Source organism: Tamandua tetradactyla, chromosome 12, assembly GCF_023851605.1.
Source record: "Tamandua tetradactyla isolate mTamTet1 chromosome 12, mTamTet1.pri, whole genome shotgun sequence".
Lineage (NCBI taxonomy): Eukaryota > Metazoa > Chordata > Mammalia > Pilosa > Myrmecophagidae > Tamandua > Tamandua tetradactyla.
The window spans coordinates 61,322,514-61,336,001 of NC_135338.1; the positions used below are offsets into that span (position 1 = coordinate 61,322,514).

At 39.0% G+C, this 13,488-nt stretch overlaps 1 protein-coding gene and 1 pseudogene across 2 annotated transcripts in view; both read left to right on the top strand.

The window, feature by feature from the left end:
- The window catches only part of EVL (Enah/Vasp-like), a 181,902-nt gene that overhangs the window by 80,467 nt on the left and 87,947 nt on the right, over positions 1–13,488 (top strand). The window lies entirely within an intron of this gene.
- On the top strand, positions 11,332–13,104 carry LOC143652680 (ribonuclease T2 pseudogene; annotated as a pseudogene).

Here is a 13,488-nt window from a genome sequence, read left to right on the forward strand (position 1 = left end):
AAATTAAGAATTCAGAAATGTATGGCTTTCACTGTGATCTTCATAAGCATATTTGAGTTGAAAAATTAGGTCAAACTTTTTCTGACAGTAAGTAAATCTGATTTGGCTGAAGGGCTTGACAGAGGAAAACAGTTTGCCAATTAAGTTTTGTGGCAGCACTTTTTCATAAATTGAAACAGATTAAGCTTACATTTTAAATTGCATTTATAAATTTAATTAGCTTATTTAAAGCACACATACCAAATATAATGTTTTTAAATATTACATCTTCTGCAACTATTTAAACTTATCATGAAAAATTGTAGATGTCCCCTTTAAAGCACATCAGAGGATAAATAGCTTTTAAACATATTTTAAAGGGGTACACAAGAAAGTTGGAAGACCAGAGTTACCTCTTATTTTTATTGTTGTTCTATATTTTCTATTCATCATGCTTTTCTTCTTGGTTTTTTTCTCCTGTCTTACCTCCTACTATATATATTCTTTTTATTTTCAATTGAATAGAAAACTGTACGTTCTTTTTATCCTCCTTTTGTTTACTTCTAACTTCTTATGACCCTTGCTTATGCTTATTTTTCCTTATCATTGTCAATGTCTGTGTCTTCCCCCATCTTTAATATTCTCTTACCTCCCTGTGGTAGAGTCAGTTGTCAACTTGTCCAGGTGAAGGTACCTAGCTGTGTTGCTGTGGACATGAGCCAATGGTACGTGAACCTCATCTGTTGCTAATTACATCTGCAGTCAGCTAAGAGGGGTGCCTGCTGTAATGAATGATGTTTGATTTAATTGGCTGGTGCTTAAATGAGAGAGCTCAACGTAGCACAGCCCAAGCAGCTCAGTATACCTCATCTCAGCACTCGCAGCTCAGCCCAGGCCTTTGGAGATGCAGAAAGGAATCACCCTGGAGAAAGTTGTTGGAACCCAGAGGCCTGGAGAGAAGGCCAGCAGAGATAGTCCTGTGCCTTCCCACATAGGAAAGAACCTCAGATGACAGTTAGCTGCCTTTCCTCTGAAGAACTAACAAAATAAATCCCCTTTTATTAAAAGCCAATTCATCTCTGGTGTATTGCATCCCGGCAGCTAGCAAACTAAAACACTCCCTCTTTTCCTCTTAGAGAGAACACCACCACTACCCCCCACACACACACAACACACACATAAAAGTTGGTATATCTGGAATTTTTGTTCCAAAGTTATGGGTATACTTTCTTTTTAAAACGCTGTTGATTATCATTGCTTATTCAAACATAATTAAGCCTTAGACAACAAGAAACTTCACTAGATTATTGCTCCTTTTAAAAAAAAATCGTTTTACAGTGTACAATTCAGTGGTATCTAATATATTCACAGTGTTGTGCAACCATTACCGCTGTCTAGTTTAAACATTTTCATCAACCTGAAAGGAACTCCATACCCACTAAGCAGTTGCTCCTCATCGCCTCTTCTCCCCCTGCCCTGGCAACCACTAAATTGTGTTCTGTCTTGATGAATTTGCCTTTTCTGGATATTTCATATAAATGGAATCATAAAATATGTGTCCTTTGTGTCTGGCTTCTTTCATTTGGCATGTTTTCAAGGTTCTTCCCTGTTAATTCCCTCTCGTGGCTGAAAATATTCAACTGAATGTGCTCACTTTTCATATCTTATTATTTCTTTGTAGGTAGATTTTCTTTTTTGCTGGATTATATCAATTAAAAGTTCTTTCCGGGGTGCAAGTGGTAGAATTCCCACCTGCCATGCGGGAGACCCAGGTTCAATTCCTGGTCCATGCACTGCCTCCCCAACCACCCCCACCACCCCCAAAAGAAAGAAGAGAAAAGAAAAAGTTCTTCAGAAGAAGGTCTATACTGGTAAGCTCTCTGAGAGCTTGTATACCTCAAAATGATTTATTTCCTCCTCAAGTTCTTCCTGAAGTTTAATCTGTAAATTTTAAAATTCAAGTTCTTTTTCCTTCAGCATTCTTGCTGTAGTCAGAATGAAGAAATTGGTCGATGTTGATTCTTTTGTAGGTAATCTGGCTTCACTTCGTAAGCTTTTAGAATCTTTCTGTCTTTGATGTTCTTAAATTGTATTATAATTTGTGTGTTTGTGTGTGTGTGCACACACATGTGCATATAGTTCCCTTGTAATTCTGTCTGGCAGCCTGCTGGCCCTTTCAGTCTGAACTCTTGCACCATTCTTGAATTCTGTGAAATGTGCAGTCATCATTCATCCAAATATTTCATCTCTTCATTTTTCTTACGTTCTGAGATACCTTTTACATAGAAGTTGACGCTTCTTCTTTTTCCTCTTTGATCCTTCTTGATGTGTCTAGGGTTAGTTCTTTGACCTGATTTTATGTTTTTCATCAGTATGTTTTTTTATTGAGCCTATCTGTTGAGTTCATTATTTCAACAATTATATTTTTATGCTAGAAATATTACTTGGTTCTTCTTACTTGTTTATTCCTACTTCATGTTTTAAGTGTCTTCCTTTATCTCTCTAAAGGCCCTTATTAAACGCTTGTTGAATTTGCTGTGGTAGAGTTTGCTTCATTTGTTGTTTTTCTTTGGGTCTCTTAGTAGTACTTGTACTCCTCAGAAATGTTATCATTTTCCCCTGTGAGTTTATCACAAAGTTCCTATTTCCTTGGAACTTTCTATTGCCTAGGCTAGTACTGTCTACTTATGCTCCATATAAATTTGATCAAGAATCTAGTTCAAGGGAAAGTACCCTGGGGCAGGGTTGTCCTGATATTGCAGAGTCAGCTCAACTACTCCCTTTCCAAATCATGGAATTTAGGAAAACACGGCCATATTTATACCCTTACTATTCTGTTATTGAGTTCCATCCTTTTAGCAAAACAGCTCAACGAACATTCGGATCATCACTATGCCAAGAATTGTGCTGGGCCAAATTGGCTATAAACAATGATTAAATCATGGTAGCCCTACCTAAAGGGTAATTATGCTGGTTTGAAATGATGTATGTACCCTAAAATAGCCATGTTTTAATCCTAATCCATTTTGTAAAGGCAGTCATTTCTTCTAATCCCTATTCAGTACTGTATGTTTGAAATTTAAATCACATCTCCAGGGAGATGATCTGATTATATCAAGAGTGGTTGTCAGGATGGGTTAGGTAGAGGCATGTCTCCACCCATTTGGATGGGTCTTGATTAGTTTCTGAAGTCCTATAAAAGAGGAAGCATTTTGGAGAATGAGAGATTCAGAGAGATAGAGCAGAACAACATAGCCATGAGAAGCAGGGTCCAACAGCCAGCGACCTTTGGAGAAGAAGGAAAAATGCCTCCCGGGGAGGTTCTTGAAACAGGAAGCCAGGAGAAGAAGCTAGCAGATGACGCTGTGTTCACCATGGGCCCTTCTAGATGAGAGAGGAACCCTGACCATGTTCACCATGTGCCTTTCCAGATGAGAGAGAAACCCTGACTATGTTCGCCACGTACCCTTCCACTTGAGAGAGAAACCCTGAATTTCATCAGCCTTCTTGAACCAAGGTATCTTTCCCTGGATGCCTTAGATTGGATATTTCTATAGGTTTGTTTTAATTGGGGCATTTTCTCAGCCTTAGAACTGTAAGCTAGCAACTTACTAAATTTCCCATTTTAAAAGCTGTTCCATTTCTGGTATATTGCATTCCAGCAGCTAGCAAATTAGAACAGTAATGCTCTCTGATAACTATATTGATAGTATAACAAAGTACAGAAGTAGCACAGTAACGAGAATAATTTTCTCTGTCGTGGGAACTCAGTAAACACTCCATTGAAGAAGTGATGTATAAATTGAGTTTTGAAGAGTGAACCCAAGTTTGACGCAGATGGAGTGGGAGATAGTTTCAGGTGAGAACAGTGTATACAGAGGCAAGAAGCCTGAACCACCAGGTGTGTGCAAGGAATTAGATGTACTTCCCAACCCCAGGGATTCAGTGATTAGATTTCACCTTTCCCCTTTACTTTCATTTTCGTCTCCCTTCATGTGATAAAAGACATGTATGATGACTTACATGGTGAAAGATTATAGTCTCCGCAGAGAAGTCCAAGGTCTTGCTGTTTGTGAACAGTCATTTTGCTGGGCTCACGGAGATTGCTGAGGAGACATCAGGAGATTGTTATTTGAGCATTTACAGTCTCTTTTATCAGGCTGTGTAGCTCTGGGAAGAAAGTACCTCCTGAGGACAAGTCCCAGACCGTAGAAATATGATTTGGAATTTGTCATTTTTCATTTCTTCTCTCTGGTGTGGACAATATATTTTGGTGGCACAGAGCAGATGTAGGCAGGGCTTAGCAGCAAGAACAAGAACTGAAGTGTGAGTAAACTGGAAAGAAAAGTGGTTTTACTGTCTTGTGACTGGCTGAGTCTTTTAAGAAATGCCTCTAAGGCAAAGACATTGAGAGGTCAAGAATCTCCAGTCAAGCCAATTTTCATTTTGATTTTTTAGGAGCCATAATTGAAATTCTAAGACTCAAATAATGACAGCACAAATACAATATCATGCCAAAAAAAAAGTGTTGTGTGCAGTAGTGCTAATAGTGTTTTGTAGCTTGTCAGTGATGATAATCAGTTCTATGTAGCTACTTCTCCATCCCCTTTTTTCCATTCCAAGGACACAAAGGCCTTCTACTCTGAGCACCTTGCTTCCACCTTAGCATGAATTCTCATGAATAGCAATAATATATAAGCATAATTTATTGCTGTATTTCTTAGTGAAAGATTCTTTTATCCTAAAATATCCCACGGAAAGAGGGGAGAAAAGAGATTAGTTGTTTACAGAAAAGGAAACTGAGGGCCACAGCAATATCATGACTTTCCCAAGTCACACACTAAGTATTTCAAATCTGTCTCCTAAGTAGTCTCTTCCATCATACCTACCTGATTTGTTTCATCTCATTCTGCTTTCTATTGGGGTCTAACCACATGGAAAACACCTCTTTAAATTCAATTCAGTTTAGTTATTATTTATTAAGCCTTCACTATGTTTAGATGCTTTAGATTTAATACCTCTGTGGGTTGTAGTGCCCTTTCTCTTCATTCATTCACTTACGTATTTATTCATGCATATTCATTCATGCAGTCAACATTTACCCTCTATTTACTACATCCTGAGCAGTATGCTACGCGCTGAGCTCTCAAGGAATCCATGGTAATACGTTCCAAGGTACTACTTTAAACAGGACACATTTCTTAACTCCCTCATTAAATTGCTTCTCCAGTGCCAACAGATAGTCTTCTATTTTTCCAGCATTTTCTCTTGACCCAGTGTGATTGATTTAGGCGTTGGTACTGTGCCTGCAATCCATAGTTATTAATAAGGCTCATCCTTTCTTTGAATAAATGAGGAAACCAGAATTAAGAGTGGGCAGTCAATGCCCAAGGACATACAGCATATCAAAAATAAAGAAGGTATACTGTGAGCCATCGATTGTATACCTCAATGGGTTGTGTGGTGTGTGAATATATCTCAATAAAATCTCATTTAAAAATAAATAAATAAATAAAGCAAGTACTAGCATCCATTCTCATGATACCCTGTCCTGGAATCTTTCCACATTTCTAGCTCCTTCTCATAATTCTACTTCATGGTGGTAGATGGCAGAGTTTTTAAAATACCCTCAAAAGGTTCACTCTTGCCTGTTACTCAAACTTAATGAAACCAGTTAAGGACAGTAGTAACATGAACCAAGAACAGAGGAAATAAGGGATGAAAGTGAAAGGCACTTTCTCAGCATGAATGTGTTTAGACGCAGACTAACATTTTCCAGAAATGCTCCAGAAATGAACAATGTGCTTTGGTACTTCAGGAATAAAAATTAACATTTTCTTCTTGCCGTGTAAACTGAGTTTACAGGTAATAGCTTTGTATTCCTGACAATAACAACTATGAAACTGAACAAAATATATGAAACAACTGTTTTCAAGCATTGAATGGACTTTGATCCTTGAGAGAAGAAATACACTATGGGCCCCACAATGGCTCTGGATTTCTGCCAGGGGTCATGTTCTGGTCTGCATACAAAGTGATAGATATCAAGCTTAAAAGCAGTCTTAATGAGCTGAATAAGGAGAACTGGAATTCCAAGCTACTGAAACAGCTAGAATTTGCATTGTAAGAAACCAGAGAAGAGAAAGCCTTGTGGTAGAGGCCAGAGCAGCAGAGATCTGCGTAAAAAGTCACTGACGTGTAGCCGAGATTGCCTGTTATGGGCCTAAGAGCTGAATAATGCCAGAGATCATGAATGCTGCAAGGTGTTAGAGATCCAGCTCAACCTGAGAAAAGACCTTACTGAGTACCTCAGGGATTTAGTTGAAACCCCATAAGAGCCACACCTTAGGAGTAAGGACCATGCCCAAGAATAAGGACTACATCCTAGGACCAAGTTCAAAATGGAAATAAAATTTAAGAAAGAGTTAAACCAACCCTGACAGCACCAAAAAAAACCCTGCCAATAATTTACCTGCCTACCAGAACAAACTCACCACCATTTAAAGGAAGACAACATAATCCACATTCTCTGTAGTGTGTCTTTAGCAAAGTCTAATATACAGTAAAAAATTAATGGAAATGTAAAGGGCTAGTAAATATGACATGTACTTAAATAAACCCTGAGATGCCCCTGAAATTGAAATTCTCAAATACTTTAAAGCAACAATTATAAATATGTTCAGTTACTTAAAGGAGAAGATGGATAAAATGAGCAAGCAGATGAGAGAGCTAAAGAAATGGAAATTATTTTGAAATTTACCAAATAAAAATTCTAATACTAGAAATGAAATGAAAAATTCACTGAATGGGTTTAAAAGTGAATCAGAGATTGCAGAAGAAAGGGTGAGTACATATATTCAGGAGGTGTAACTGTTAATTTTAAACTCTGAAATACTGAGCTCTTTATACATAACATGGTCTTTCCCAGAAACTTCAGGTACTTATGTGACACCTGAGACTTATAGTTAGGGCTCTGAAACTATGAAAGTCAGTTAATACCCCATACAGGAACTGTTCAAAAAGTTGAAAAAGTGATCAGGCATCGAGTAGAGATATGAATGAAGCTGATCTGGATAGGACTGAGGTATATCAGAAGACTGGGTAAAGGATGATAGCATCCATATTTTAAAACTTCAGCTTCTGTGTGAGACTAAAGGGAGAGATGTTTATTTGGTGGAAGATTCATATTTGGGTAGTACATTTTCTAATTTAACTTGTATGGCCAGTTTAGTAGAGCATTATAAGTACATGGAATCTTGAATAGGACATGAGATTTTATTGGTTTGTCCAGGTTAGTGCGATGCCCCATTAAATCTCAGAGTGATTTGGACAGTAAATAAAGAAGTATTTCCTAAGTACCTTGGAGAAATAGGTAGAAAAGGGAAATATTCACCTTCCCTATTTGGAGAATTTCTGATATTCTCGTGGTATTGGGGGACAACCAAATCAATAGACAGAGCTCTTGATCTTGGGGTTCACCCCTGTGAAACTTATTCCTGCAAAGAATAGGCTAAGCCTACTTAAAATTAGGCCTAAGGCTCAGCCCCAGAGAACCTCTTTTGTTGCTCAGATGTGGCCTCTCTAAACTGACACAGCAAGTGGATTCACTGCCCTTCCCCCAATGTGGGACATGACTCCCAGGGGTGTACATCTCCCTGGCAACATGGGACAGAAATCCCAGAATGAGCCAGGACGTGGCATCAAGGGACTGAGAAAACCTTCTTGACTAAAAGGAGGAAGAGAAAAATGAGAAAAAATAAAGCATCAGTGGCTGAGAGATTTCAAACAGAGTTGAGAGGTTATCCTGAAGGATTATTCTTACCTATTATATAGATATCTCTTTTTAGTTTAGTGCATTGGAATGGCTAGTACTTGAAACTGTAGAGCTGTGTTCCAGTAGCCATGTTTCTTGAAGATGATTGTATAATGATATAGCTTTTACAGTGTGACTGTGTGATTGTGAAAACCTTGTGTCTGATGTTCTTTTTATCTAGAGTATGGACAGATAAGTTAAAAATATGGATAAAAAATAATAGAGGAGACAAAGGTTAAAATAAATTGGGTAGATGGAAATACCATTGGTCAATGAGAGGGAGGGGTATTATAAAAGGTATGGTATTTATGAGTTTTTTCTTTTTCTGGAGTGATGCAAATGTTCAAAAAAAAATGATCATGGAGATGAATACACAACTATGTGATGATATTTTGACCCATTGACTGTATACCATGTATGAAATGTTTGTATGTTAAGAATGTTTGTGTTAAGTTCTATCAGTAAAAATATTTAAAAAAAAAAAAAAGAAAAGAAAAGGGGTGAGTAGATTTAGAGACAGATCAGTAGGAATCTGAATTCTAATCTGAAAATAGGAAAAAATTTGAAAAAATTATTAGCGGAACCTTTGTGACTTGTGAGACATTATCAAGAGCTCTCACACATATGTAATTGACGTCTCAGAGGGAAAGGATGGAGTGTGCAGGAAAAACAAATTTGAAGGAATAATGGCCCCAAATTTCCCAAATTTAGTGTAAAACATTAACTCACATATTCAAGAATCTCATTGAACTCCAAGAGGATAAATACAAAGGGAACCACATTGTGCTGGTTTGAGGCTGTTCTATACCCCAGAAAAGCCATGTTCTTTATCCTAATCCAATCTTGTAGGGGCAGATCTGTTGTTCGGGTGGGATCTTTTTAAATAAGTTGTTTCCATCAAGATGTGACCCACCCAATTGTGGGTAGGACCTTTTGATTAGGTGTTTCCATGGAGATGTTTCTCTGCCCATTCAAGGTGGGTTTTAATCTGCACTGGAGTCCTTCAAGAGGGAACCAATTTTGGAAAAAGCTTCACAGCCAACACAGAGATATTTGGAGATGTAGAAAGGAAACACCCTGGGGAAGCTGTTTGAAACCAGAAGCCAAGGGCCAGCAGACACCAGCTATGCTGGTTTGAAATGATGTATGTACCCTAGAAAAGCCATGTTTTAATCTTAATCTCATTTTGTAAAGACAGCCATTTCTTCTAATCCCTATTCAATACTGTATGTTTGAAACTAATCAGATCATCTCCTTGAAGATGGGATTTAATCAAGAGTGGTTGTTAAGCTGAATTAGGTGACAATATGTCTCTATCCATTCTGGTGGGTCTTGATTAGTTTCTGAAGTCCTATAAAAGAAGAAACATTTTGGAGAATGAGAGCAATTCGGAGAGAGCAGAGAATGCTGCAGCACCATGAAGCAAAGAGTCCATCAGCCTGCGCTTTGGAGTTGAAGATGGAAAATGCCTCCCAGGGAGCTTCATGAAGCAGGAAGCCAGGAGAAGAAGCCAGCAGATGACGCTGTGTTCACCATTTGCCCTTCCAGATGAGAAAGGAGCTCTGTGTTCACCATGTGCCCTTCCACTTGAGAAAGAAACCTTGAACTTCATTGGCCTTCTTGAACCAAACTATCTTTCCCTGGATGCCTTATATTGGACAATTCTATAGACTTGCTTTAATTGGGACATTTTCTTGGCCTTAGAACTGTAAAGTAGCAACTTATTAAATTCCCCTTTTTGAAAGTGTATTAGTTAGGGTTCTCTAGAGAAACAGAATCAACAGGGAGCACTCACAAATATAAAATTTATAAAAGTGTCTCACATGACCACAGGAACGCAGAGTCCAAAATTCACAGGGCAGGCTCACCAGCCTAAGCAGGAAGAGAGTCCGTCTCTTCTGAATCCTCCTTAAAAGGCTTCCAGTGATTAGATTAAGCATCACTCATTGCAAAGACACTCCACTTGGCTGATTACAAATGAAATCAACTGTGGATGCAGCTGATGTGATCGTGATCTAGTTCTATGAAATGTCCTCATTGCAACAGACAGGCCAGCACTTGCCAAATCAGACAAACAGGTACCACCACTTGGCCAAGTTGACACATGAACCTGACCATAATAAAAAGCCATTCTCTTTCTGGTATATTGCATTCTGGCAGCTAGCAAACTAGAATACCAGACAACAAAGGTGTTCCGGACTCCTGGATGCCTTAGTTTGGCCATTTTTATGGTCTTAGAACTGTAAACTTATAACTTAATAAATTCCCTTTGTAAAAGCCAACCCATTTCTGGTATATTGCATTTCTGGCAGCATTAACAAAGAAAACACACACCTAAGCACGTCATAGTCATATTGCTGAAAACCAAGAAAAAGAGAAAATCTTAAAACTAATCAGAACTGTAAAAGACGTATACAGGCAAACAATGTTATGAATGATGGCTGACTTCTCATCAGAAACTATGGAGGCCAGAAGACAATAGAACAATATCTGTAAAGTTCTGGAAGAAAAGAAAGCTCTCAACATTCTCTATTCAGAAAAAGTACCTTCAAAAATGAAGGCAAAGCAAAGACATTTTTTCAGATAAAGGAAAACTAATAAAACTTGTTGCCAGCAGACCTGCTGTACAAGAAATACTAAAGAACGTTCTGCAGACTATACTATGAAATTCACATGTTCAGGAAGGAACAGAGAGCACCAGAAAAAATAAATATCTGGATAAATGTAAAAGATGTTTTTCTCTTAATTTCTTTAAAGTATATATATAATTATTATGGCAGATTGAATTATGTACTCTAATTAGACATGTTCTTAGTCTTAATTTGCATTCCTGTAGGTGTGAACTCATAGATAGAGTTTCTTAAAGATGTTATTCTTAAGGTGTGGCCTGACTAAATGAGGGTATGTCTTAATTTGGGTTACTGAAGACCTTGTAAGGATAAGTCCACCGGGAGAAACTGGAAGTCAGCAAAAAGAGAAAGGAGTAAATATCACTATGTGATGGGAAATCCAAGGAATCCCAAGGATTGCCAGCAAGCCAGCGCCAGAATGCTAAGTCTTCAGAAAGAAAGCATGGCCTTGCTGCTGCCTTAATTTTGGACTTCTTGCTTGTGAACCCATGAGCCAATAAATTCCTGTTGTTTGAACTAATCCATTGTGTGATTTCTGTGATAGCAGATCAGGCAAACTAAGACAATTATCTAAAACAAAAAATACAACATTGTGTTATCGGATTTTTAGTGTATGAATATGTGATATATGTAATGGCTATGCCATAAAGGATGGTAGAGAGAAATGTAATCATACAGTTATAAGCATCTTACATTTTACATAAAGTGGTACGATATTAATTCTAAGTATATTATAATTAAGGATGTATTTGGAATCTCTGGAAAAACCTCCCAAAATAGTATAAAGAAGTACAGCTAAAAACATCAACTAAGAAATTAAAATGAAATTCCAAAAAGTATTTTGTTTGCACAGAAGAAGGCAGGAAAGGAGGAATAGGGGAACCAAAACCAGATGGAACAAACAGCAAAATGATAGGCCTGGGCTCACCACTGTGGGCCTGGGTAAAGCAACCAGCCAGGGGTGACCAGGTGGTCCCTTGGGTACAGGCTTCTGCAAGGCAGCTGAGGAGAGACTTGGGGTTTGGCGGTGTGACTTTTCCCCTCATCCTGCTGATGACGGCGGTGACCCACCTGCTGCCAGGCTCTTTACAACATTCACAAGTTAAGAAACACAAACACAGACACTGAAAGATTTCAATATAATGAAGCCCAGAGTATTCACAGCCTCCTTCAGTGTTTCTTTTGCCTGACTTTTTATTGCCTATGCCATGCTGTTAAGTTCTTGAAGAGTGGCAGACATGCATGGAAAAAACTGATTATGGTTCAACACTGGCCTGGTAGCATGTGCAAGGAAATAGAAAATGACTGTATAGAGCCTCTGGATTACCAAATGATACATGGATTATGGCCTGATAATGCTGACGATTGCAATAGATCCTGGTACTTTAATTTAGACGAGATTAAGGATCTTCTGCCAATCATAAGGAAATACTGGCCTGAGGTGGTACATCCAAACCACAGCCACTTCTGGAAGCACGAGTGGGAGAAATATTTGACCTGTGCAGCACAGTCGGCCTCTCTCAACTCTGGAAAAAAAAAAAAAAACAACTTTGGGACAAGTCTGCATCTGTATGAAGAACTGGATCTGAATAGGATGCGTCAAAACTTGGGGATAAAACATCTTTCAACTACTACCAGATTTCATATATTAAAGATGCCCTTGCCAATATATAGAGAAATACCTAAAGTCCAGTGCCTTCCACCAAAACAGGAGAGGAAGTGCAATCGATTGCTTAGATAGAATTGTGCCTCACCAGGGAGCTACAGTTATAGAACTGCTCAGAGCTGGCAGAGCCGTGCCCTGCCAACCCCCAGCCTCAAGTCTGGTGCTGTCAGTTTGTGACGAGTGTCCGTGAAAAGCCCAGACATGGATGCCAAACTCTAGGAAGCAGTCTGTGTTTTGAACAGCAAGAGACAATCACTAGCCCCACTGCCTCTTAAGAAAACGTCTCCAAGATGAGGCTGCATGTGTGTGCCTCTTTAAACATAAGCCTGTTTGCCTGTGCTGTTTTCACGTCTGTGTCTGTGAGTTGATTTTGGGGGGTTCATATTAAAAATGGAGGAAACCTCGGGTGCACTGATAGAAATAAAATGATCTCAAGCCCGAGTAGCCTGGCTTGGGGTTGAAGTAAAGCTTAAAAAATAAATAAAGATACGCCTCTATCTAGCCATATCTGTAATTACATTAAATGTAAATGAACTTGTTAAAAGGTAGAGATTGTCAGATTGATAGCAAAACAAGACTCAGTCATATGCTGTGTATAAGACACACTCATAAATACAAAGAGACAGGTTGAAAAGTAAAAGGACAGGTAATAAAGTAATACCCACTGCCAAAGATGTTTGCACCGCAATCCCCAGAATCTGGGAATATGCTCTTTTGCATGGCAAAAGGAATTTTCCAGGTGTGATACTGTTATGAACCTTGAGATGGGGAGTTTATCCTGGATTATGTGAGTGGGTCCAATCTAATCACATAAGTCCTTGAAAGCAGAGGGCCTGCATGATGGACGTAAAATAGCGACATTGACCATAGCTTTCATACCATGAGTTGTTTGAGCCCTTGGGGCTGCCTTTCACCTGGCATGAGCAGATCCCTGGCTCTGCCTGAGGCACAGAGGGTCCCCCGGAGACATGGCAGCAGCCAGCCAGGCCAGCGGGGACCCACGTGGACCTCGGTAGCTGGGGAGAGAGGGTGGAGCGGGAGTGCGCTGGCAGCACCTGCCTGTGGATAGCAGCTTTATTCAGTTTTGCTCACTGACTGCTTTGCTCGCCTATGCTTGCCTGTTTGTGGATAAAAATCCAAAAGAAGACAGTTTTCATCTGAAGTATTGACAGTGCAACCACAGAAGTTAATGACCTTCAAAGATGTGGTTGTAGACTTCTCACAGGAAGAGTGAGCATTGCTGGACACATTGCAGAGAAAGCTCCTCAGAGAATTGATGTTGGAGAGTATCAATCATCTGGTCTCAGTGGGATAACAGGTTTGCAAATCAAATGTGCTTTCCCAGTTGGCACAAGGAGAAGTGCAGAGAGAAGCAATGGGATTTCTACAAAACCAGAGTC